Here is a 24,437-nt window from a genome sequence, read left to right as displayed (position 1 = left end):
TTCACAGGGGAGAGCAAGGTGATGAGCTTGAGGCTCCTTTCTGATAAATATTGATGGTCTTATTCTGGTGACGTCATCATCGATACTTGGCTGCCCGTTTTCACAAAATAACATTCTGTCTCTTATCCATTATAATCTCATCATGTAGGCTAGCCTACCTGCACTGTATCTTTGAGCTGTTGGCTTAGAGCTCAGGCACCAAGACCAGAGGAGGCACATTCACTATTTAACGCAACAGTTTGTGACAAAACTATCAGTAGAGTTAAACTTTACATTTTTATTCACTACATGAAAACAAAAGCGAAGAAAATTACATTTTTGTGTGTACTATGTCATCACGTTCTGACTTTTATCCGCAACAAGTCCACAGTTTATACAGATTGTAGAATATTCACATTAAAATCTGTTGCCAATTGGATGGAAACTTGTCTTCTGAGAGGCGTTTCTGCTTCCTCTATATTGAAGAGGCCATCCGGATCCCACTGAGAGGGGTTTCTGCTTCCTCTATATTGAAGAGGCCATCCGGATCCCACTGAGAGGGGTTTCTGCTTCCTCTATATTGAAGAGGCCATTCGGATCCCACTGAGAGGGGTTTCTGCTTCCTCTATATTGAAGAGGCCATCCGGATCCCACTGAGAGGGGTTTCTGCTTCCTCTATATTGAAGAGGCCATTCGGATCCCACTGAGAGGGGTTTCTGCTTCCTCTATATTGAAGAGGCCATCCGGATCCCACTGAGAGGGGTTTCTGCTTCCTCTATATTGAAGAGGCCATTCGGATCCCACTGAGAGGGGTTTCTGCTTCCTCTATATTGAAGAGGCCATCCGGATCCCACTGAGAGGGGTTTCTGCTTCCTCTATATTGAAGAGGCCATCCGGATCCCACTGAGAGGGGTTTCTGCTTCCTCTATATTGAAGAGGCCATTCGGATCCCACTGAGAGGCTTTTCTGCTTATCTTTGGAGCTTTGGGACTGCTGCCTCAGGCCATCTGAACTCTGTGGCGGGAGGTTTCCTGTGTCATCTTGCTGCGTGTTTGACCTCTAACATCTAATGGAAAGAGGCAGTCAGTTCAACTCACTCTCACCGTCTTGAGTTGAGCAGGGAAGGAGGAGAAGTAGTACAGACTCCCTCTGTGAGGATCACGCCAGCAGGACGTGAAATCCGGCGACAAAGGGACAAGATATCTCATCGACCCTCTAGAGATAAACGGTCTGGGGTCATTTGTTTAGACACATTTTAAAGTCTTGGTTGACCTCAAATTTTAAAGCTAAGAGCATAGCAATGGCTACTTGACAGAGATCCTACAGCCCCTTCTCCCTGTTCTCATAGTATCATCCTGTGTGGCCTTCGATGTCTGCTCAATGGGCCATTTCTGACATTATGTAGTCGTCAGCGCCCATACTACTGTCATGACCTTCCCAGGCTACTGTCATGACCTTCCCAGGCTACTGTCATGACCTTCCCAGGCTGAGAGGGGTGTCTGCTTCCTCTAGATTGAAGACCTTCCCATCCTACTTTTCCCTTCAGGCTACTGTCATGACCTTCCCAGGCTACTGATGACCTTCCCAGGCTACTGTCATGACCTTCCCAGGCTACTGTCATGACCTTCCCAGGCTACTTCATGACCTTCCTGCTACTGTCATGACCTTCCCACAGGCTACTGTCATGACCTTCACATGCTGTCATGACCTTCCGGATCCTACTGTCAGACCTTCACATGCTACTGTCATGACCTTGACATGGCTACTGTCATCCTTCACATGCTAGGGGTTCATGACCTTCCTACTGTCATGACCTTCCCAGGCTATGTCATGACCTTCCCAGGGGGTTTCTGTCATGACCTTCCCATATTGAAGACCATCCGGATCCTACTGTCATGACCTTCACATGCTACTGTCATGACCTTCACATGCTACTGTCATGAGGCCTTCACGGATCCTACTGTCATGACCTTCACATGCTACCTCATATTGAAGAGGCCACTCCATGACCTCCCAGGCTACTGTCATGACCTTCCCAGGCTATTGAAGAGGCCTTCCGGCTCCCACTGAGAGGCTTTCATGACTTCCTCTATATTGAAGAGGCCATCCCAGGCTACTGTCACTGACCTTCACAGGGGTTTCATGACCTTCCTCATATTGAAGTCATGACCTTCCGGATCTACTGTCAGACCTTTCATGCTACTGTCATGATTCCCAGACTGTCATCCGACCTTCCCATGCTAGGGGTCATGACTTCCCATGCTACTGAATGACCTTCCCATCCCACTGTCATGAGGCTTTTCTGCTTATCTTCATGAGCTTTGGGACTGCTGACCTCCCAGGCCATCTGAACCTTCCCAGGCTTCTGTCATGACCTTCCCAGGCTGCGTGTCATGACCTTCCCAACTATCTCATGAAAGAGGCTACTGTCATGTTCCTCACTCTCACCGTCTTGAGTTGAGCAGGGAAGGAGGACCTTCACATGCTAGTACAGACTTCCATGCTCTGTCAGGACCTTCACGCCAGCAGGACGCAAATGCTACTGTCAAAGGGACAAGATATCTCATCGACCTTCAGATAAACGGTCTGGGGTCATTTGTTTAGACACATTTTAAAGTCTTGTCATGACCTTCAAATTTTAAAGCTCAGAGCTTCCCAATGGCTACTTGACAGACCTTCCCAGCCCCTGTCATCCCTGTTCTCATAGTATCATCCTGTCATGACCTTCCCATGCTCTGCTGCAATGGGCCATTTCTGACATTATGTAGTCGTCAGCGCCCATACTACTGTCATGACCTTCCCAGGCTACTGTCATGACCTTCCCAGGCTACTGTCATGACCTTCCCAGGCTACTGTCATGACCTTCCCAGGCTACTGTCATGACCTTCCCAGGCTACTGTCATGACCTTCCCAGGCTACTGTCATGACCTTCCCAGGCTACTGTCATGACCTTCCCAGGCTACTGTCATGACCTTCCCAGGCTACTGTCATGACCTTCCCAGGCTACTGTCATGACCTTCCCAGGCTACTGTCATGACCTTCCCAGGCTACTGTCATGACCTTCCCAGGCTACTGTCATGACCTTCCCATGCTACTGTCATGACCTTCCCAGGCTACTGTCATGACCTTCCCAGGCTACTGTCATGACCTTCCCATGCTACTGTCATGACCTTCCCATGCTACTGTCATGACCTTCCCATGCTACTGTCATACCTTCCCAGGCTACTGTCATACCTTCCCAGGCTACTGTCATGACCTTCCCATGCTACTGTCATGACCTTCCCATGCTACTGTCATGACCTTCCCATGCTACTGTCATGACCTTCCCATGCTACTGTCATGACCTTCAGATGCTACTGTCATGACCTTCCCATGCTACTGTCATGACCTTCAGATGCTACTGTCATGACCTTCCCAGGCTACTGTCATGCCCTTCACATGCTACTGTCATGACCTTCACATGCTACTGTCATGACCTTCACATGCTACTGTCATGACCTTCCCAGGCTACTGTCATGACCTTCACATGCATCGGTCATGTTTGGACAACACAGGGAATTTGCAGTGCCCTGTACAGGCATTAACCTCCGTGATGATGACTGCATGTTTCTACTTTTGTCAGCGTTGGAATTACTTGAGGTGAATGAGCCTCTCTCTTTGTAAAAAATCCCCCGTAATCCGCTTTTGAATATGATTTAATATGCTTTTGGACATTATTTTTAATGTCTCCTCGATGTTTACAGTCCGTCCCGTCTCTTAATAAGACAATAAAAAAAGTCATCATCCGATGTGGTTTTAGCATTTTTGTCGACTTCCAACATCCAATATATATATATATTTTTTAATTAATTATTTAAAAAAAATATTTTTATTTATTAGAGTAACCTGAAAAAACAGAGATGGAATTTGAGGGGGAAAAACAAATGGAAGCAGGCACATTTAAAAAAAAAATGATTTTACAGGGCCCTACTGTTACTCAATTCCTCCTAATTAATTAGCAATGCAAGAGGTTTATGTCATTTTTTAGCAAAATGCCTCTTCTCAGCACCAGGCACTTTCCTCACTGCCACTTACTGTATATGCCATTTAGCAGACGCTTTTATCCAAAGCGACTTACAGTCATGTGTGCATACATTCTACGTATGGGTGGTCCCGGGAATCGAACCCACTACCCTGGCGTTACAAGCGCCATGCTCTACCAACTGTGCTACAGAAGGACCACATTCAATGAACTCTACTGTACAGAAAGTGCTTCATGCTGGGAGGGGGGGGGGGCTGTCTAGCATTCCTCTCTCGGCAGTGAAGTTTGATAGTTAGATTGATAGAGCAGTGCTTTTCATTAATATGTATTTTTGGATCTCTCTCGTATTCTGTGGGGGATGTGTCTGGGTGGTGAGCAGTGCCCGTGAAATGGCAGGCTCCATCCAGAGCTCTCTGTGCCACTGGGACTACACAGGACCTAAATCCAGAGCTCTCTGTGCCACTGGGACTACACAGGACCTAAATCCAGAGCTCTCTGTGCCACTGGGACTACACAGGACCTAAATCCAGAGCTCTCTGTGCCACAGGGACTACACAGGACTCTAAATCCAGAGCTCTCTGTGCCACAGGGACTACACAGGACCTAAATCCAGAGCTCTCTGTGCCACTGGGACTACACAGGACCTAAATCCAGAGCTCTCTGTGCCACTGGGACTACACAGGACCTAAATCCAGGGCTCTCTGTGCCACTGGGACTACACAGGACCTAAATCCAGGACCTAAATCCAGAGCTAAATCCAGAGCTCTCTGTGCCACTGGGACTACACAGGACCTAAATCCAGAGCTCTCTGTGCCACTGGGACTACACAGGACCTAAATCCAGAGCTCTCTGTGCCACTGGGACTACACAGGACCTAAATCCAGGGCTCTCTGTGCCACTGGGACTACACAGGACCTAAATCCAGGGCTCTCTGTGCCACTGGGACTACACAGGACCTAAATCCAGAGCTCTCTGTGCCACTGGGACTACACAGGACCTAAATCCAGAGCTCTCTGTGCCACTGGGACTACACAGGACCTAAATCCAGAGCTCTCTGTGCCACTGGGACTACACAGGACCTAAATCCAGAGCTCTCTGTGCCACTGGGACTACACAGGACCTAAATCCAGAGCTCTCTGTGCCACTGGGACTACACAGGACCTAAATCCAGAGCTCTCTGTGCCACTGGGACTACACAGGACCTAAATCCAGAGCTCTCTGTGCCACTGGGACTACACAGGACCTAAATCCAGAGCTCTCTGTGCCACTGGGACTACACAGGACCTAAATCCAGAGCTCTCTGTGCCACTGGGACTACACAGGACCTAAATCCAGAGCTCTCTGTGCCACTGGGACTACACAGGACCTAAATCCAGGCTCTCTGTGCCACTGGGACTACACAGGACCTAAATCCAGAGCTCTCTGTGCCACTGGGACTACACAGGACCTAAATCCAGAGCTCTCTGTGCCACTGGGACTACACAGGACCTAAATCCAGAGCTCTCTGTGCCACTGGGACTACACAGGACCTAAATCCAGAGCTCTCTGTGCCACTGGGACTACACAGGACCTAAATCCAGAGCTCTCTGTGCCACTGGGACTACACAGGACCTAAATCCAGAGCTCTCTGTGCCACTGGGACTACACAGGACCTAAATCCAGAGCTCTCTGTGCCACTGGGACTACACAGGACCTAAATCCAGAGCTCTCTGTGCCACTGGGACTACACAGGACCTAAATCCAGAGCTCTCTGTGCCACTGGGACTACACAGGACCTAAATCCAGAGCTCTCTGTGCCACTGGGACTACACAGGACCTAAATCCAGGGCTCTCTGTGCCACTGGGACTACACAGGACCTAAATCCAGAGCTCTCTGTGCCACTGGGACTACACAGGACCTAAATCCAGAGCTCTCTGTGCCACTGGGACTACACAGGACCTGTGCCATCCAGGGCTCTCTGTGCCACTGGGACTACACAGGACCTAAATCCAGAGCTCTCTGTGCCACTGGGACTACACAGGACCTAAATCCAGGGCTCTCTGTGCCACTGGGACTACACAGGACCTAAATCCAGAGCTCTCTGTGCCACTGGGACTACACAGGACCTAAATCCAGGGCTCTCTGTGCCACTGGGACTACACAGGACCTAAATCCAGAGCTCTCTGTGCCACTGGGACTACACAGGACCTAAATCCAGAGCTCTCTGTGCCACTGGGACTACACAGGACCTAAATCCAGAGCTCTCTGTGCCACTGGGACTACACAGGACCTAAATCCAGAGCTCTCTGTGCCACTGGGACTACACAGGACCTAAATCCAGAGCTCTCTGTGCCACTGGGACTACACAGGACCTAAATCCAGAGCTCTCTGTGCCACTGGGACTACACAGGACCTAAATCCAGAGCTCTCTGTGCCACTGGGACTACACAGGACCAAATCCAGAGCTCTCTGTGCCACTGGGAGCTCTCTGTGCCACTGGGACTACACAGGACCTAAATCCAGAGCTCTCTGTGCCACTGGGACTACACAGGACCTAAATCCAGAGCTCTCTGTGCCACTGGGACTACACAGGACCTAAATCCAGGGCTCTCTGTGCCACTGGGACTACACAGGACCTAAATCCAGAGCTCTCTGTGCCACTGGGACTACACAGTACCTACATCCAGGGCTCTCTGTGCCACTGGGACTACACAGGACCTAAATCCAGAGCTCTCTGTGCCACTGGGACTACACAGTACCTACATCCAGAGCTCTCTGTGCCACTGGGACTACACAGGACCTAAATCCAGAGCTCTCTGTGCCACTGGGACTACACAGTACCTACATCCAGGGCTCTCTGTGCCACTGGGACTACACAGTACCTACATCCAGAGCTCTCTGTGCCACTGGGACTACACAGTACCTACATCCAGAGCTCTCTGTGCCACTGGGACTACACAGGACCTAAATCCAGGGCTCTCTGTGCCACTGGGACTACACAGTACCTAAATCCAGAGCTCTCTGTGCCATTGGGACTACACAGTACCTACATCCAGGGCTTTACAGCGTGACTTGATCGACAGGGTCCTGAGCACTGCCCTTCTCTCTCTCTCTCTCTCTCTCTCTCTCTCTCCCCTCTCTCTCACTGCCCTTCTCTCTCTCTCTCTCTCTCTCTCTCTCTCTCTCTCTCTCTCTCTCTCTCTCTCTCTCTGCCCCCTCTCTCTCTCTCTCTCTCCCCTCTCTCTCTCTCTGCTCCCCTCTCTCTCTCTCTCTCTCTCTCTCTCTCTCTCTCTCTCTCTCTCTCTCTCTCTCTCTCTCTCTCTCTCTCTCTCCCCTCTCTCTCTCACTGCCCACGGTGGCCTGTGACTGGTGCTATTGTATTACAACACATTCCTTAAACAGGCATCTCAGGGTTAGTCAGGGCTGTGCAGAGGGATTGTGGGGTGGCGCAGAGAGGCACATTTTCTCCGGACGGACCAGTTTGGAGCTGGGAGAGGATCCTCTCAGTTGACCGTTGGCTTGGCAACCTTTCTCGTGTTTTCTCCACATCACTTCGACCTTATCGGAACATGGGTGCTTCATTTAAACTCTGGAAGTCAGGCGTTGTGGTTGTGTGTGTTTATGGGACCTAGAAGGTGAAGTGGTGCAGTACTGCAGCCTTGGTTTCCTTCTCCACAGTAGCACCCCATAATATATTCCAGTAGAATAGACCTGCACCAGACAGCCCCAGCCTTGGTTTCCTTCTCCACAGTAGCACCCCATAATATATTCCAGTAGAATAGACCTGCACCAGACAGCCCCAGCCTTGGTTTCCTTCTCCACAGTAGCACCCCATAATATATTCCAGTAGAATAGACCTGCACCAGACAGCCCCAGCCTTGGTTTCCTTCTCCACAGTAGCACCCCATAATATATTCCAGTAGAATAGACCTGCACCAGACAGCCCCAGCCTTGGTTTCCTTCTCCACAGTAGCACCCCATAATATATTCCAGTAGAATAGACCTGCACCAGACAGCCCCAGCCTTGGTTTCCTTCTCCATAGTAGCACCCCGTAATATATTCCAGTAGAATAGACCTGCACCAGACAGCCCCAGCCTTGGTTTCCTTCTCCACAGTAGCACCCCATAATATATTCCAGTAGAATAGACCTGGACACACACTGTTGAGGAGCAGGGAGATGGACAAAACTAGTATAAACCTAGACACACACTGTTGAGGAGCAGGGAGATGGACAAAACTAGTATAAACCTAGACACACACTGTTGAGGAGCAGGGAGATGGACAAAACTAGTATAAACCTAGACACACACTGCTGAGGAGCAGGGAGATGGACAAAACTAGTATAAACCTAGACACACACTGCTGAGGAGCAGGGAGATGGACAAAACTAGTATAAACCTAGACACACACTGTTGAGGAGCAGGGAGATGGACAAAACTAGTATAAACCTAGACACACACTGTTGAGGAGCAGGGAGATGGACAAAACTAGTATAAACCTAGACACACACTGCTGAGGAGCAGGGAGATGGACAAAACTAGTATAAACCTAGACACACACTGTTGAGGAGCAGGGAGATGGACAAAACTAGTATAAACCTAGACACACACTGCTGAGGAGCAGGGAGATGGACAAAACTAGTATAAACCTAGACACACACTGTTGAGGAGCAGGGAGATGGACAAAACTAGTATAAACCTAGACACACACTGTTGAGGAGCAGGGAGATGGACAAAACTAGTATAAACCTAGACACACACTGCTGAGGAGCAGGGAGATGGACAAAACTAGTATAAACCTAGACACACACTGTTGAGGAGCAGGGAGATGGACAAAACTAGTATAAACCTAGACACACACTGCTGAGGAGCAGGGAGATGGACAAAACTAGTATAAACCTAGACACACACTGTTGAGGAGCAGGGAGATGGACAAAACTAGTATAAACCTAGACACACACTGTTGAGGAGCAGGGAGATGGACAAAACTAGTATAAACCTAGACACACACTGTTGAGGAGCAGGGAGATGGACAAAACTAGTATAAACCTAGACACACACTGTTGAGGAGCAGGGAGATGGACAAAACTAGTATAAACCTAGACACACACTGTTGAGGAGCAGGGAGATGGACAAAACTAGTATAAACCTAGACACACACTGTTGAGGAGCAGGGAGATGGACAAAACTAGTATAAACCTAGACACACACTGTTGAGGAGCAGGGAGATGGACAAAACTAGTATAAACCTAGACACACACTGTTGAGGAGCAGGGAGATGGACAAAACTAGTATAAACCTAGACACACACTGCTGAGGAGCAGGGAGATGGACAAAACTAGTATAAACCTAGACACACACTGTTGAGGAGCAGGGAGATGGACAAAACTAGTATAAACCTAGACACACACTGCTGAGGAGCAGGGAGATGGACAACACTAGTATAAACCTAGACACACACTGCTGAGGAGCAGGGAGATGGACAACACTAGTATAAACCTAGACACACACTGCTGAGGAGCAGGGAGATGGACAACACTAGTATAAACCTAGACACACACTGTTGAGGAGCAGGGAGATGGACAACACTAGTATAAACCTAGACACACACTGTTGAGGAGCAGGGAGATGGACAACACTAGTATAAACCTAGACACACACTGCTGAGGAGCAGGGAGATGGACAAAACTAGTATAAACCTAGGCACACACTGTTGAGGAGCAGGGAGATGGACAAAACTAGTATAAACCTAGACACACACTGTTGAGGAGCAGGGAGATGGACAAAACTAGTATAAACCTAGACACACACTGCTGAGGAGCAGGGAGATGGACAAAACTAGTATAAACCTAGACACACACTGTTGAGGAGCAGGGAGATGGACAAAACTAGTATAAACCTAGACACACACTGCTGATGAGCAGGGAGATGGACAAAACTAGTATAAACCTAGGCACACACTGTTGAGGAGCAGGGAGATGGACAAAACTAGTATAAACCTAGACACACACTGCTGAGGAGCAGGGAGATGGACAAAACTAGTATAAACCTAGACACACACTGCTGAGGAGCAGGGAGATGGACAAAACTAGTATAAACCTAGACACACACTGTTGAGGAGCAGGGAGATGGACAAAACTAGTATAAACCTAGACACACTGTTGAGGAGCAGGGAGATGGACAAAACTAGTATAAACCTAGGCACACACTGTTGAGGAGCAGGGAGATGGACAAAACTAGTATAAACCTAGACATACACTGCTGAGGAGCAGGGAGATGGACAAAACTAGTATAAACCTAGACACACACTGCTGAGGAGCAGGGAGATGGACAAAACTAGTATAAACCTAGACACACACTGTTGAGGAGCAGGGAGATGGACAAAACTAGTATAAACCTAGACACACACTGTTGAGGAGCAGGGAGATGGACAACACTAGTATAAACCTAGGCACACACTGTTGAGGAGCAGGGAGATGGACAAAACTAGTATAAACCTAGACACACACTGCTGAGGAGCAGGGAGATGGACAAAACTAGTATAAACCTAGACACACACTGTTGAGGAGCAGGGAGATGGACAAAACTAGTATAAACCTAGGCACACACTGTTGAGGAGCAGGGAGATGGACAAAACTAGTATAAACCTAGGTACACACTGTTGAGGAGCAGGGAGATGGACAAAACTAGTATAAACCTAGACACACACTGTTGAGGAGCAGGGAGATGGACAAAACTAGTATAAACCTAGGTACACACTGTTGAGGAGCAGCACACTCCCAAGTACGCATAGCAGGGGAACTGTCTCCTGTACACACGGCCCCCGAAGAAACGAGTCTTTTTGATCTGTAAACTCCCATGTGATCTAGTTTCCCCTCCAGTCCAGACTCCCCCTCAGCTCCTCTGTCAATGTGTGGAATCCAAAGACAGGAGTGCTTAGAGAATAGATGTGACACATTTCTCAATGTTTAAACTGACTTCTTTAATTATTATTTATATATATATTTTTTTTTTTACAGTTTTAACACAATCATGAAGTAACGTGAAGTCACAATTTAGATATGGTTCTGCTAGGGGACAACGCAGTCCTGGTTACCTACCTATCGGTCATCATTATGTTACCACAGCCACAAAGTCATAAAGCCTTTCTCTAAAATCTATCTACTTAATTTAATGTGACTTCTAAAACGAACCTTTCCCACAACCTTAACCACACTGCTGGCCTTATGCCTAACCTTAAATTAAGACACATCATCAATTTTTACAATATGGCCAATATTGACGTTGTGGCTGTGGTAACTAGTGGAAACTAGGGTTGGGCTGTATACAGTACAGTGTGTTCAGAACCCTTGACCTTTTCCACATTTTGTTACATTACAGCCTTATTCTAAAATTGATTTAAAAAAAAATATATATATATATATATGGAAATATTACAGACCCTTTATTCAGTACTTTGTTAAAGCACATTTGGCAGCGATTACAGCCTCCAGTCTTCTTGGGCAGGACACTACAAGCTTGGCACACCTGTATTTGGGGAGTTTCTCCTTTCTCTGCAGATCCTATCAAGCTCTGTCAGGTTGAATGGGGAGCGTCGCTGCACAGCTATTTTCGTGTGTGTGTGTGTGTGTGTGTGTGTGTGTGTGTGTGTTCGATTGGGCTCTGGCTGGGCCACTCAAGGACATTCAGAGACTTGTCCCGAAGCCACTCCTTACGAAGTGTAATTCACTACAATTTTTGTATAGCTATATTGTTTATAACTATTAAGTTAACTATCTAATGGGGTGCCAAAATTACTCCTCCATCTGGGATATACCAACTTACAAGATCAATCTTCTTGGTAACCACAGTAGAGCCATCTTGGAGTCTGGTTCTAGAGTTGTCATTAGGGTATTGAAGCCAACATCCTCTTCCATTTGACAACGGCTGCATATCAACTGTAGTCAGCGCTGTGATGTTTCTCACTCCGTCCCCTATCACACTGCTGGCAGCAACGGGCTGGGCCTCCCTTTCAGCATTGCACCTGTACTGCCACTGTCGCCCACTTCCTCCTCGCATGTAACTTCTCAAAGTATTATCATACAGGACTTTACTGTGGTCGCATTCCCCGTCTCACTCTGTTATGTTTCCAACTGCTAACGCGGCTCCTCCTGCTAACGTTTCTCCTCCTGCTAACGTTTCTCCTCCTGCTAACGCATCTCCTCCTGCTAACGCGGCTCCTCCTGCTAACGTTTCTCCTCCTGCTAACGTTTCTCCTCCTGCTAACGCTTCTCCTCCTGCTAACGCGGCTCCTCCTGCTAACGCTTCTCCTCCTGCTAACGCGGCTCCTCCTGCTAACGCTTCTCCTCCTGCTAACGTTTCTCCTCCTGCTAACGCGGCTCCTCCTGCTAACGCTTCTCCTCCTGCTAACGTTTCTCCTCCTGCTAACGCGGCTCCTCCTGCTAACGCTTCTCCTCCTGCTAACGTTTCTCCTCCTGCTAACACATCTCCTCCTGTTAAAGCTGCTCCTCCTGCTAACGCATCGCAGACACAAATTCCGAATAGTATCCGTAAAGTTCGTAGAAACATGTAAAATGTTTTTTATAATCAATCCTCAGGTTGTTTTTACAATAAATAATCAATAATATTTCAACCGGACGGTAGCTTTTTCAATAGGAGAGAGAGAGAGAAAAGGTCTGCTCCATGCATGCAAAACTCTAAGGCCACCCAGCTATCCACTGACTCGATGTGATCATTCTCGCTCATTTTTCAGAATGAAAGCCTGAAACTATGTCTAAAGACTGTTCACACCATGTGGAAGCCATAGGGAAATGAATCTGGTTGATATCCCTTTAAATGGAGGGAAGGCTTGCAATGGAACAGGGAGGTTTCAGAAAAACAGCACTTCCTGGTTGGATTTTCCTCAGGTTTTCGCCTGCAATATCAGTTCTGTTATACTCACAGACAATATTTTGACAGTTTTGGAAACTTTATAGTGTGTTTTCTATCCTAATCTGCCAATTATATGCATATTCTAGCTTCTGGGCCTGAGAAATTGGCAGTTTCATTTGGGTACATTTTTCATCCGAACATCAAAATTACTGCCCCCGAGTCAAGAGGTTAAGAACAAATTCTTATTTTCAATGATGACCGAGGAACAGTGGGTTACCTGCCTTGTTCAGGGGCAGAACGACAGATTTTCACATGAACAGAATGCATTAGTTGATGCATATTTCCTGCAACTTTCTGAAGAGGCAAATGCCTGTGTGTGTGTGTGTGTGTGTGTGTGTGTGTGTGTGTGTGTGTGTGTGTGTGTGTGTGTGTGTGTGTGTGTGTGTGTGTGTGTGTGTGTGTGTGTGTGTGTGTGTGTGTGTGTGTGTGTGTGTGTGGTGCACCATTTTGTGTAGCCGTTAGCGATGATACTAGCTAATGAAAACAGCCTCTGGTAAAAGTAAAAGATTTACCAAACGTGAACTCCAAACTATGCTTACCTGGCAGAATCGTATTCTGATTATTTTCAGCGGGCCATTGGATTTATGTGTTTAACTTTACCATGACGTCTGCACCACAAAAACACAGCTAAACAACAGCCTCTTCCTAGGTATGCATTTCAATTAAAGGGTATAACTACACCCAACCAGGCAACAACAAATAAATCTAAAACGTTTTTATAGGGCCCTGGAGTAGGCAAGATGAAACATCTTGAATGCTGGTGCAGGCTTAGTCAAATGGGAGAGGTAGGCTAACATTCCTCTCTTCAGACTCCCACGGAAGACCTCTTCATTTGTCATGTTCAGTGCCATTTTAAGATGGAAAGGAGCCGGAAAGCAAGCTATAATGTTGCCACCACCGCAGTCTCTTTTCAGAGAATCTGCAACCGCCTTCTTGTGGTGGGTGCAGGTTCTCTCTTTTTGTTGTTGTTGCGACACAGTTCAGTCCTAAATGGGATTCATTGAAGTGGATGCCTGTCTTGAAGTTGAGTGTTTGTGACTTCCTTTGAAATGGGGTGGCGGATAATTGAAAACACAGCCGGAAAGTGCAGGGCCTGTGCCAAGTTAAAACCTTTTTATTTTTTTATATTGTTTTTTATAGTTTCTTGTGAGCTGCTCTTGTCAGCGGAGCCGTAGTCCAGTCAGGACCGAACCAGTCCAGTCAGGACCGAACCAGTCCAGTCAGGACCGAACCAGTCCAGTCAGGACCGAACCAGTCCGGTCAGGACCGAACCAACACAGTCAGCCAGATGCTCAGCATTACACATGGAGCACATCCACAGCTGGGATTCTTTCAGCATTACACATGGAGCACATCCACAGCTGGGACTCTTTCAGCATTACACATGGAGCACATCCACAGCTGGGACTCTTTCAGCATTACACATGGAGCACATCCACAGCTGGGACTCTTTCAGCATTACACATGGAGCACATCCACAGCTGGGACTCTTTCAGCATTACACATGGAGCACATCCACAGCTGGGATTCTTTCAGCATTACACATGGAGCACATCCACAGCTGGGATTCTTTCAGCATTACACATGGAGCACATCCACAGCTGGGACTCTTTCAGCATTACACATGGAGCACATCCACAGCTGTGATTCTTTCAGCATTACACATGGAGCACATCCACAGCTGGGATTCTTTCAGCATTACACATGGAGCACATCCACAGCTGTGATTCTTTCAGCATTACACATGGAGCACATCCACAGCTGGGATTCTTTCAGCATTACACATGGAGCACATCCACAGCTGGGACTCTTTCAGCATTACACATGGAGCACATCCACAGCTGGGACTCTTTCAGCATTACACATGGAGCACATCCACAGCTGGGATTCTTTCAGCATTACACATGGAGCACATCCACAGCTGTGATTCTTTCAGCATTACACATGGAGCACATCCACAGCTGGGACTCTTTCAGCATTACACATGGAGCACATCCACAGCTGGGACTCTTTCAGCATTACACATGGAGCACATCCACAGCTGGGATTCTTTCAGCATTACACATGGAGCACATCCACAGCTGGGATTCTTTCAGCATTACACATGGAGCACATCCACAGCTGGGATTCTTTCAGCATTACACATGGAGCACATCCACAGCTGGGATTCTTTCAGCATTACACATGGAGCACATCCACAGCTGGGACTCTTTCAGCATTACACATGGAGCACATCCACAGCTGGGACTCTTTCAGCATTACACATGGAGCACATCCACAGCTGTGATACTTTCAGCATTTCGTCTTCTCTTTATACGTCAGCCCATTTCGGTCAAAGTTTCGTGTTTTAAGTTTACCAGATAAAAACAGATGCTAGCCTCAGTCTGCCCTTGTAGCTTAAAGTTGTTTATTGGCTGATGAAATCAAAGCCATACAAAGACCTCCATCTTTGAAGGAAGAAAGTGGGAAAACGCCAGAGACTAGTTCTCTGCCCCAAGGAGAAGTATTTGCTTGGTTTAGACCAGTTTTTGTTGTTGTTGTCTGTTTGAAAATGAGTTTGGCCGCGCAGCACCTTCAGATGCTGCCAAGAGAAACGATTTTAAATTCTTCCCTCATCCAGCTGGCTGAGCAGGCTGCAGTGAAGTTGTGATGTCTGCTCTGTGATCGCTCTTCATGATAATCTTTATGCCCCGAAGACTCACCACCGCTGTAGGTGTTTTAACTATGACAAATAAAGGCCTTTTGATTTGCTGGAGCGTTTTATAACATATCTTAGGCAGCTCACTGTCAAGTCTTTTTACATTTTTTTTTTAGACCAGGTTAAAATGTGAACAGACGCCGCATAGCAACACAAAATGTCCACATAAAACCCTTTGGAAGCCAGCTAAGAGGACCGAGGGTAAGCAGCCATGAGTGCTGTGTGTATCATCTAGTCATTTTGCAGCATTATGTCTGTCCGCTGCTTTGGTCTCAGTGGAATTATTCTCCAAGCCCAGAGTTTACTCTGGTACATAACTCAAATAGCCAAACATCTAGACTGTCCGAGGAAGAGTTTTTGTCAGGTGGAGGGTAAACTCGTGAAGCATCGGTGGGCCGTTGCTGGGGCTGTGTTTTTGGCCCGGCCCGAGCTCCTGCAGTGCTGTTCCTGCCACTGGGACGCCAGTCAAATCACTCCACACTAGTTGTTTCCCACATGTCTGCTCCTCTGTCTCCACTCCACACTAGTTGTTAACCACATGTCTGTTCCTCTGTCTCCACTCCACACTAGTTGTTTCCCACATGTCTGCTCCTCTGTCTCCACTCCACACTAGTTGTTTCCCACATGTCTGCTCCTCTGTCTCCACTCCACACTAGTTGTTTCCCACATGTCTGTTCCTCTGTCTCCACTCCACACTAGTTGTTAACCACATGTCTGTTCCTCTGTCTCCACTCCACACTAGTTGTTTCCCACATGTCTGCTCCTCTGTCTCCACTCCACACTAGTTGTTTCCCACATGTCTGCTCCTCTGTCTCCACTCCACACTAGTTGTTTCCCACATGTCTGTTCCTCTGTCTCCACTCCACACTAGTTGTTTCCCACATGTCTGTTCCTCTGTCTCCACTCCACACTAGTTGTTTCCCACATGTCTGTTCCTCTGTCTCCACTCCACACTAGTTGTTTCCCACATGTCTGTTCCTCTGTCTCCACTCCACACTAGTTGTTTCCCACATGTCTGTTCCTCTGTCTCCACTCCACACTAGTTGTTTCCATGTCTGCTCCTCTGTCTCCACTCCACACTAGTTGTTTCCCACATGTCTGTTCCTCTGTCTCCACTCCACACTAGTTGTTTCCCATGTCTGTTCCTCTGTCTCCACTCCACACTAGTTGTTTCCCACATGTCTGTTCCTCTGTCTCCACTCCACACTAGTTGTTTCCCACATGTCTGTTCCTCTGTCTCCACTCCACACTAGTTGTTTCCCACATGTCTGTTCCTCTGTCTCCACTCCACACTAGTTGTTAACCACATGTCTGTTCCTCTGTCTCCACTCCACACTAGTTGTTTCCCACATGTCTGCTCCTCTGTCTCCACTCCACACTAGTTGTTTCCCACATGTCTGCTCCTCTGTCTCCACTCCACACTAGTTGTTTCCCACATGTCTGTTCCTCTGTCTCCACTCCACACTAGTTGTTTCCCACATGTCTGTTCCTCTGTCTCCACTCCACACTAGTTGTTTCCCACATGTCTGCTCCTCTGTCTCCACTCCACACTAGTTGTTAACCACATGTCTGTTCCTCTGTCTCCACTCCACAGTGAGTGTTTCCCACATGTCTGTTCCTCTGTCTCCACTCCACACTAGTTGTTTCCCACATGTCTGTTCCTCTGTCTCCACTCCACACTAGTTGTTTCCCACATGTCTGCTCCTCTGTCTCCACTCCACACTAGTTGTTTCCCACATGTCTGCTCCTCTGTCTCCACTCCACACTAGTTGTTTCCCACATGTCTGTTCCTCTGTCTCCACTCCACACTAGTTGTTTCCCACATGTCTGCTCCTCTGTCTCCACTCCACACTAGTTGTTTCCCACATGTCTGTTCCTCTGTCTCCACTCCACACTAGTTGTTTCCCACATGTCTGTTCCTCTGTCTCCACTCCACAGTGAGTGTTTCCCACATGTCTGCTCCTCTGTCTCCACTCCACAGTGAGTGTTTCCCACATGTCTGCTCCTCTGTCTCCACTCCACACTAGTTGTTTCCCACATGTCTGTTCCTCTGTCTCCACTCCACACTAGTTGTTTCCCACATGTCTGTTCCTCTGTCTCCACTCCACACTAGTTGTTTCCCACATGTCTGTTCCTCTGTCTCCACTCCACAGTGAGTGTTTCCTCACATGTCTGCTCCTCTGTCTCCACTCCACACTAGTTGTTTCCCACATGTCTGCTCCTCTGTCTCCACTCCACACTAGTTGTTTCCCACATGTCTGCTCCTCTGTCTCCACTCCACACTAGTTGTTTCCCACATGTCTGTTCCTCTGTCTCCACTCCACAGTGAGTGTTTCCCACATGTCTGTTCCTCTGTCTCCACTCCACAGTGAGTGTTTCCCACATGTCTGCTCCTCTGTCTCCACTCCACACTAGTTGTTTCCCACATGTCTGTTCCTCTGTCTCCACTCCACAGTGAGTGTTTCCCACATGTCTGCTCCTCTGTCTCCACTCCACACTAGTTGTTTCCCACATGTCTGTTCCTCTGTCTCCACTCCACACTAGTTGTTTCCCACATGTCTGTTCCTCTGTCTCCACTCCACACTAGTTGTTTCCCACATGTCTGTTCCTCTGTCTCCACTCCACACTAGTTGTTTCCCACATGTCTGTTCCTCTGTCTCCACTCCACACTAGTTGTTTCCCACATGTCTGTTCCTCTGTCTCCACTCCACACTAGTTGTTTCCCACATGTCTGCTCCTCTGTCTCCACTCCACACTAGTTGTTTCCCACATGTCTGTTCCTCTGTCTCCACTCCACACTAGTTGTTTCCCACATGTCTGTTCCTCTGTCTCCACTCCACACTAGTTGTTTCCCACATGTCTGTTCCTCTGTCTCCACTCCACACTAGTTGTTTCCCACATGTCTGCTCCTCTGTCTCCACTCCACACTAGTTGTTTCCCACATGTCTGTTCCTCTGTCTCCACTCCACACTAGTTGTTTCCCACATGTCTGTTCCTCTGTCTCCACTCCACAGTGAGTGTTTCCCACATGTCTGTTCCTCTGTCTCCACTCCACACTAGTTGTTTCCCACATGTCTGTTCCTCTGTCTCCACTCCACACTAGTTGTTTCCCACATGTCTGTTCCTCTGTCTCCACTCCACACTAGTTGTTTCCCTGTTCCTCATGTCTGTTCCTCTGTCTCCACTCCACACTAGTTGTTTCCCACATGTCTGTTCCTCTGTCTCCACTCCACAGTGAGTGTTTCCCACATGTCTGCTCCTCTGTCTCCACTCCACACTAGTTGTTTCCCACATGTCTGTTCCTCTGTCTCCACTCCACACTAGTTGTTTCCCACATGTCTGCTCCTCTGTCTCCACTCCACACTAGTTGTTTCCCACATGTCTGCTCCTCTGTCTCCACTCCACACTAGTTGTTTCCACATGTCTGCTCCTCTGTCTCCACTCCACACTAGTTGTTTCCCATGTCTGCTCCTCTGTCTCCACTCCACACTAGTTGTTTCCCACATGTCTGTTCCTCTGTCTCCACTCCACACTAGTTGTTTCCCACATGTCTGTTCCTCTGTCTCCACTCCACACTAGTTGTTTCCCACATGTCTGCTCCTCTGTCTCCACTCCACACTAGTTGTTTCCACATGTCTGTTCCTCTGTCTCCACTCCACACTAGTTGTTTCCCACATGTCTGCTCCTCTGTCTCCACTCCACACTAGTTGTTTCCCACATGTCTGTTCCTCTGTCTTCACTCCACACTAGTTGTTTCCCACATGTCTGTTCCTCTGTCTCCACTCCACACTAGTTGTTTCCCACATGTCTGCTCCTCTGTCTCCACTCCACACTAGTTGTTTCCCACATGTCTGTTCCTCTGTCTCCACTCCACACTAGTTGTTTCCCACATGTCTGTTCCTCTGTCTTCACTCCACACTAGTTGTTTCCCACATGTCTGTTCCTCTGTCTCCACTCCACACTAGTTGTTTCCCACATGTCTGTTCCTCTGTCTCCACTCCACACTAGTTGTTTCCCACATGTCTGTTCCTCTGTCTCCACTCCACACTAGTTGTTTCCCACATGTCTGTTCCTCTGTCTCCACTCCACACTAGTTGTTTCCCACATGTCTGTTCCTCTGTCTCCACTCCACACTAGTTGTTTCCCACATGTCTGTTCCTCTGTCTCCACTCCACACTAGTTGTTTCCCACATGTCTGTTCCTCTGTCTCCACTCCACACTAGTTGTTTCCCACATGTCTGTTCCTCTGTCTCCACTCCACACTAGTTGTTTCCCACATGTCTGCTCCTCTGTCTCCACTCCACACTAGTTGTTTCCCACATGTCTGCTCCTCTGTCTCCACTCCACACTAGTTGTTTCCCACATGTCTGCTCCTCTGTCTCCACTCCACACTAGTTGTTTCCCACATGTCTGCTCCTCTGTCTCCACTCCACACTAGTTGTTTCCCACATGTCTGTTCCTCTGTCTCCACTCCACACTAGTTGTTTCCCACATGTCTGTTCCTCTGTCTCCACTCCACACTAGTTGTTTCCCACATGTCTGTTCCATGTCTGTTCTCTGTCTCCACTCCACACTAGTTGTTTCCCACATGTCTGTTCCTCTGTCTCCACTCCACACTAGTTGTTTCCCACATGTCTGTTCCTCTGTCTCCACTCCACACTAGTTGTTTCCCACATGTCTGTTCCTCTGTCTTCACTCCACACTAGTTGTTTCCCACATGTCTGTTCCTCTGTCTCCACTCCACACTAGTTGTTTCCCACATGTCTGTTCCTCTGTCTCCACTCCACACTAGTTGTTTCCCACATGTCTGTTCCTCTGTCTCCACTCCACACTAGTTGTTTCCCACATGTCTGCTCCTCTGTCTCCACTCCACACTAGTTGTTTCCCACATGTCTGTTCCTCTGTCTCCACTCCACACTAGTTGTTTCCCACATGTCTGCTCCTCTGTCTCCACTCCACACTAGTTGTTTCCCACATGTCTGTTCCTCTGTCTCCACTCCACACTAGTTGTTTCCCACATGTCTGTTCCTCTGTCTCCACTCCACACTAGTTGTTTCCCACATGTCTGCTCCTCTGTCTCCACTCCACACTAGTTGTTTCCCACATGTCTGCTCCTCTGTCTCCACTCCACACTAGTTGTTTCCCACATGTCTGTTCCTCTGTCTCCACTCCACACTAGTTGTTAACCACATGTCTGTTCCTCTGTCTCCACTCCACACTAGTTGTTTCCCACATGTCTGTTCCTCTGTCTCCACTCCACACTAGTTGTTTCCCACATGTCTGTTCCTCTGTCTCCACTCCACACTAGTTGTTTCCCACATGTCTGTTCCTCTGTCTCCACTCCACACTAGTTGTTTCCCACATGTCTGTTCCTCTGTCTCCACTCCACACTAGTTGTTTCCCACATGTCTGTTCCTCTGTCTCCACTCCACACTAGTTGTTTACCACATGTCTGTTCCTCTGTCTCCACTCCACACTAGTTGTTTCCCACATGTCTGTTCCTCTGTCTCCACTCCACAGTGAGTGTTTCCCACATGTCTGTTCCTCTGTCTCCACTCCACACTAGTTGTTTCCCACATGTCTGTTCCTCTGTCTCCACTCCACACTAGTTGTTTCCCACATGTCTGTTCCTCTGTCTCCACTCCACACTAGTTGTTTCCCACATGTCTGTTCCTCTGTCTCCACTCCACACTAGTTGTTTCCCACATGTCTGTTCCTCTGTCTCCACTCCACACTAGTTGTTTCCCACATGTCTGTTCCTCTGTCTCCACTCCACACTAGTTGTTTCCCACATGTCTGCTCCTCTGTCTCCACTCCACACTAGTTGTTTCCCACATGTCTGTTCCTCTGTCTCCACTCCACACTAGTTGTTAACCACATGTCTGTTCCTCTGTCTCCACTCCACACTAGTTGTTTCCCACATGTCTGTTCCTCTGTCTCCACTCCACACTAGTTGTTTCCCACATGTCTGTTCCTCTGTCTCCAGTCCACACTAGTTGTTTCCCACATGTCTGTTCCTCTGTCTCCAGTCCACACTAGTTGTTTCCCACATGTCTGTTCCTCTGTCTCCACTCCACACTAGTTGTTTCCCACATGTCTGTTCCTCTGTCTCCACTCCACACTAGTTGTTTCCCACATGTCTGTTCCTCTGTCTCCACTCCACACTAGTTGTTTCCCACATGTCTGCTCCTCTGTCTCCACTCCACACTAGTTGTTTCCCACATGTCTGTTCCTCTGTCTCCACTCCACAGTGAGTGTTTCCCACATGTCTGTTCCTCTGTCTCCACTCCACACTAGTTGTTTCCCACATGTCTGCTCCTCTGTCTCCACTCCACACTAGTTGTTTCCCACATGTCTGTTCCTCTGTCTCCACTCCACACTAGTTGTTTCCCACATGTCTGCTCCTCTGTCTCCACTCCACACTAGTTGTTTCCCACATGTCTGCTCCTCTGTCTCCACTCCACACTAGTTGTTTCCCACATGTCTGTTCCTCTGTCTCCACTCCACACTAGTTGTTTCCCACATGTCTGCTCCTCTGTCTCCACTCCACACTAGTTGTTAACCACATGTCTGTTCCTCTGTCTCCACTCCACACTAGTTGTTTCCCACATGTCTGTTCCTCTGTCTCCACTCCACACTAGTTGTTTCCCACATGTCTGTTCCTCTGTCTCCACTCCACACTAGTTGTTTCCCACATGTCTGTTCCTCTGTCTCCACTCCACACTAGTTGTTTCCCACATGTCTGTTCCTCTGTCTCCACTCCACACTAGTTGTTTCCCACATGTCTGTTCCTCTGTCTCCACTCCACACTAGTTGTTTCCCACATGTCTGTTCCTCTGTCTCCACTCCACAGTGAGTGTTTCCCACATGTCTGTTCCTCTGTCTCCACTCCACACTAGTTGTTTCCCACATGTCTGTTCCTCTGTCTCCACTCCACACTAGTTGTTTCCCACATGTCTGCTCCTCTGTCTCCACTCCACAGTGCAGCAGAATGTCAGTGTTCACAGCACAGGGGTGAAGGGAAGAAAGCATGGGCAATGTTTAGCTATGTATGTTGTGTAAAACAAGGTAGCCTTGACTCTATTAGCTGGTTGTGTCAACAGTGGAAAGATGTTACTATTGTCTTTCTTTCCCCTCAACCTTGGAACGGTGTTCAGATGAGTTGTTTCCACAAATGCAGTTGGATGTTTCCAGGTTTAGGTGTTGATACTGCGCTTATGGCAGTAAATGGAATATATATTGGTACTATGCAGAGTATGGAGAGGAGTGTGTAGGGGAGTCTTTTCCTGGATGCTGATTGGTTTAAACCGCATTCCAGTCTGTATTTATTCCACAAGTTACCACCGGCTAAATCTGACGTTGACATGCTTATTTACTTTCTTCCGCCTGTCTCATAGTATCGTTTTGATACGCAATCCACTGTCTCATAGTATCGTTTTGATACGCAATCCACTGTCTCGTCATAGTATCGTTTTGATACGCAATCCACTGTCTCGTCATAGTATCGTTTTGATACGCAATCCACTGTCTCATAGTATCGTTTTGATACGCAATCCACTGTCTCATAGTATCGTTTTGATACGCAATCCACTGTCTCATAGTATCGTTTTGATACGCAATCCACTGTCTCATAGTATCGTTTTGATACGCAATCCACTGTCTCATAGTATCGTTTTGATACGCAATCCACTGTCTCATAGTATCGTTTTGATACGCAATCCACTGTCTCATAGTATCGTTTTGATACGCAATCCACTGTCTCATAGTATCGTTTTGATACGCAATCCACTGTCTCATAGTATCGTTTTGATACGCAATCCACTGTCTCATAGTATCGTTTTGATACGCAATCCACTGTCTCGTCATAGTATCGTTTTGATACGCAATCCACTGTCTCATAGTATCGTTTTGATACGCAATCCACTGTCTCATAGTATCGTTTTGATACGCAATCCACTGTCTCATAGTATCGTTTTGATACGCAATCCACTGTCTCATCATAGTATCGTTTTGATACGCAATCCACTGTCTCATAGTATCGTTTTGATACGCAATCCACTGTCTCATAGTATCGTTTTGATACGCAATCCACTGTCTCATAGTATCGTTTTGATACGCAATCCACTGTCTCGTCATAGTATCGTTTTGATACGCAATCCACTGTCTCATAGTATCGTTTTGATACGCAATCCACTGTCTCATAGTATCGTTTTGATTAGCAATCCACTGTCTCATAGTATCGTTTTGATACGCAATCCACTGTCTCATAGTATCGTTTTGATACGCAATCCACTGTCTCATAGTATCGTTTTGATACGCAATCCACTGTCTCATAGTATCGTTTTGATACGCAATCCACTGTCTCATAGTATCGTTTTGATACGCAATCCACTGTCTCATAGTATCGTTTTGATACGCAATCCACTGTCTCATAGTATCGTTTTGATACGCAATCCACTGTCTCATAGTATCGTTTTGATACGCAATCCACTGTCTCGTCATAGTATCGTTTTGATACGCAATCCACTGTCTCATAGTATCGTTTTGATACGCAATCCACTGTCTCATAGTATCGTTTTGATACGCAATCCACTGTCTCATAGTATCGTTTTGATACGCAATCCACTGTCTCATAGTATCGTTTTGATACGCAATCCACTGTCTCATCATAGTATCGTTTTGATACGCAATCCATTGTCTCATCATAGTATCGTTTTGATACGTAATCCACTGTCTCCTCATAGTATCGTTTTGATACGCAATCCACTGTCTCGTCATAGTATCGTTTTGATACGCAATCCACTGTCTCATAGTATCGTTTTGATACG

The 24,437-nt window shown here is 47.5% G+C and overlaps 1 protein-coding gene and 2 long non-coding RNA genes across 36 annotated transcripts in view; 1 reads left to right on the top strand and 2 right to left on the bottom strand.

Moving 5' to 3' along the window:
• Positions 1-24,437, top strand: part of LOC118380719 (zinc finger protein 609-like) — a 231,931-nt gene that overhangs the window by 80,583 nt on the left and 126,911 nt on the right. The window lies entirely within an intron of this gene.
• On the bottom strand, positions 1,555-3,499 carry LOC127912105 (uncharacterized). 2 transcript variants are annotated; one of them, XR_008080767.1, is made up of 4 exons: positions 3,478-3,499; positions 3,106-3,127; positions 2,776-3,061; positions 1,555-1,603 (listed from the first exon to the last, which is right to left on the bottom strand). It is a non-coding gene; the product is annotated as an uncharacterized LOC127912105 (long non-coding RNA). The 2 variants fall into 2 exon arrangements; XR_008080766.1 differs by lacking the exon at positions 3,478-3,499 and adding an exon at positions 3,214-3,241.
• On the bottom strand, positions 7,846-10,932 carry LOC127912099 (uncharacterized). Of its 31 annotated transcripts, none has more exons than XR_008080734.1 (7): positions 10,678-10,932; positions 10,428-10,577; positions 10,278-10,377; positions 9,680-10,227; positions 8,380-9,379; positions 8,057-8,279; positions 7,846-7,983 (listed from the first exon to the last, which is right to left on the bottom strand). It is a non-coding gene; the product is annotated as an uncharacterized LOC127912099 (long non-coding RNA). The 31 variants fall into 31 exon arrangements; XR_008080737.1 differs by having other exon boundaries at positions 8,057-8,329; positions 8,430-9,379; XR_008080752.1 differs by having other exon boundaries at positions 8,057-8,479; positions 8,530-9,379.

The sequence above is a fragment of the Oncorhynchus keta genome, chromosome 26, assembly GCF_023373465.1.
Source record: "Oncorhynchus keta strain PuntledgeMale-10-30-2019 chromosome 26, Oket_V2, whole genome shotgun sequence".
NCBI classification, from domain to species: domain Eukaryota; kingdom Metazoa; phylum Chordata; class Actinopteri; order Salmoniformes; family Salmonidae; genus Oncorhynchus; species Oncorhynchus keta.
Note: the sequence above shows the minus strand (reverse complement) of the source record. Positions and strands in the feature narration are given on the sequence as shown.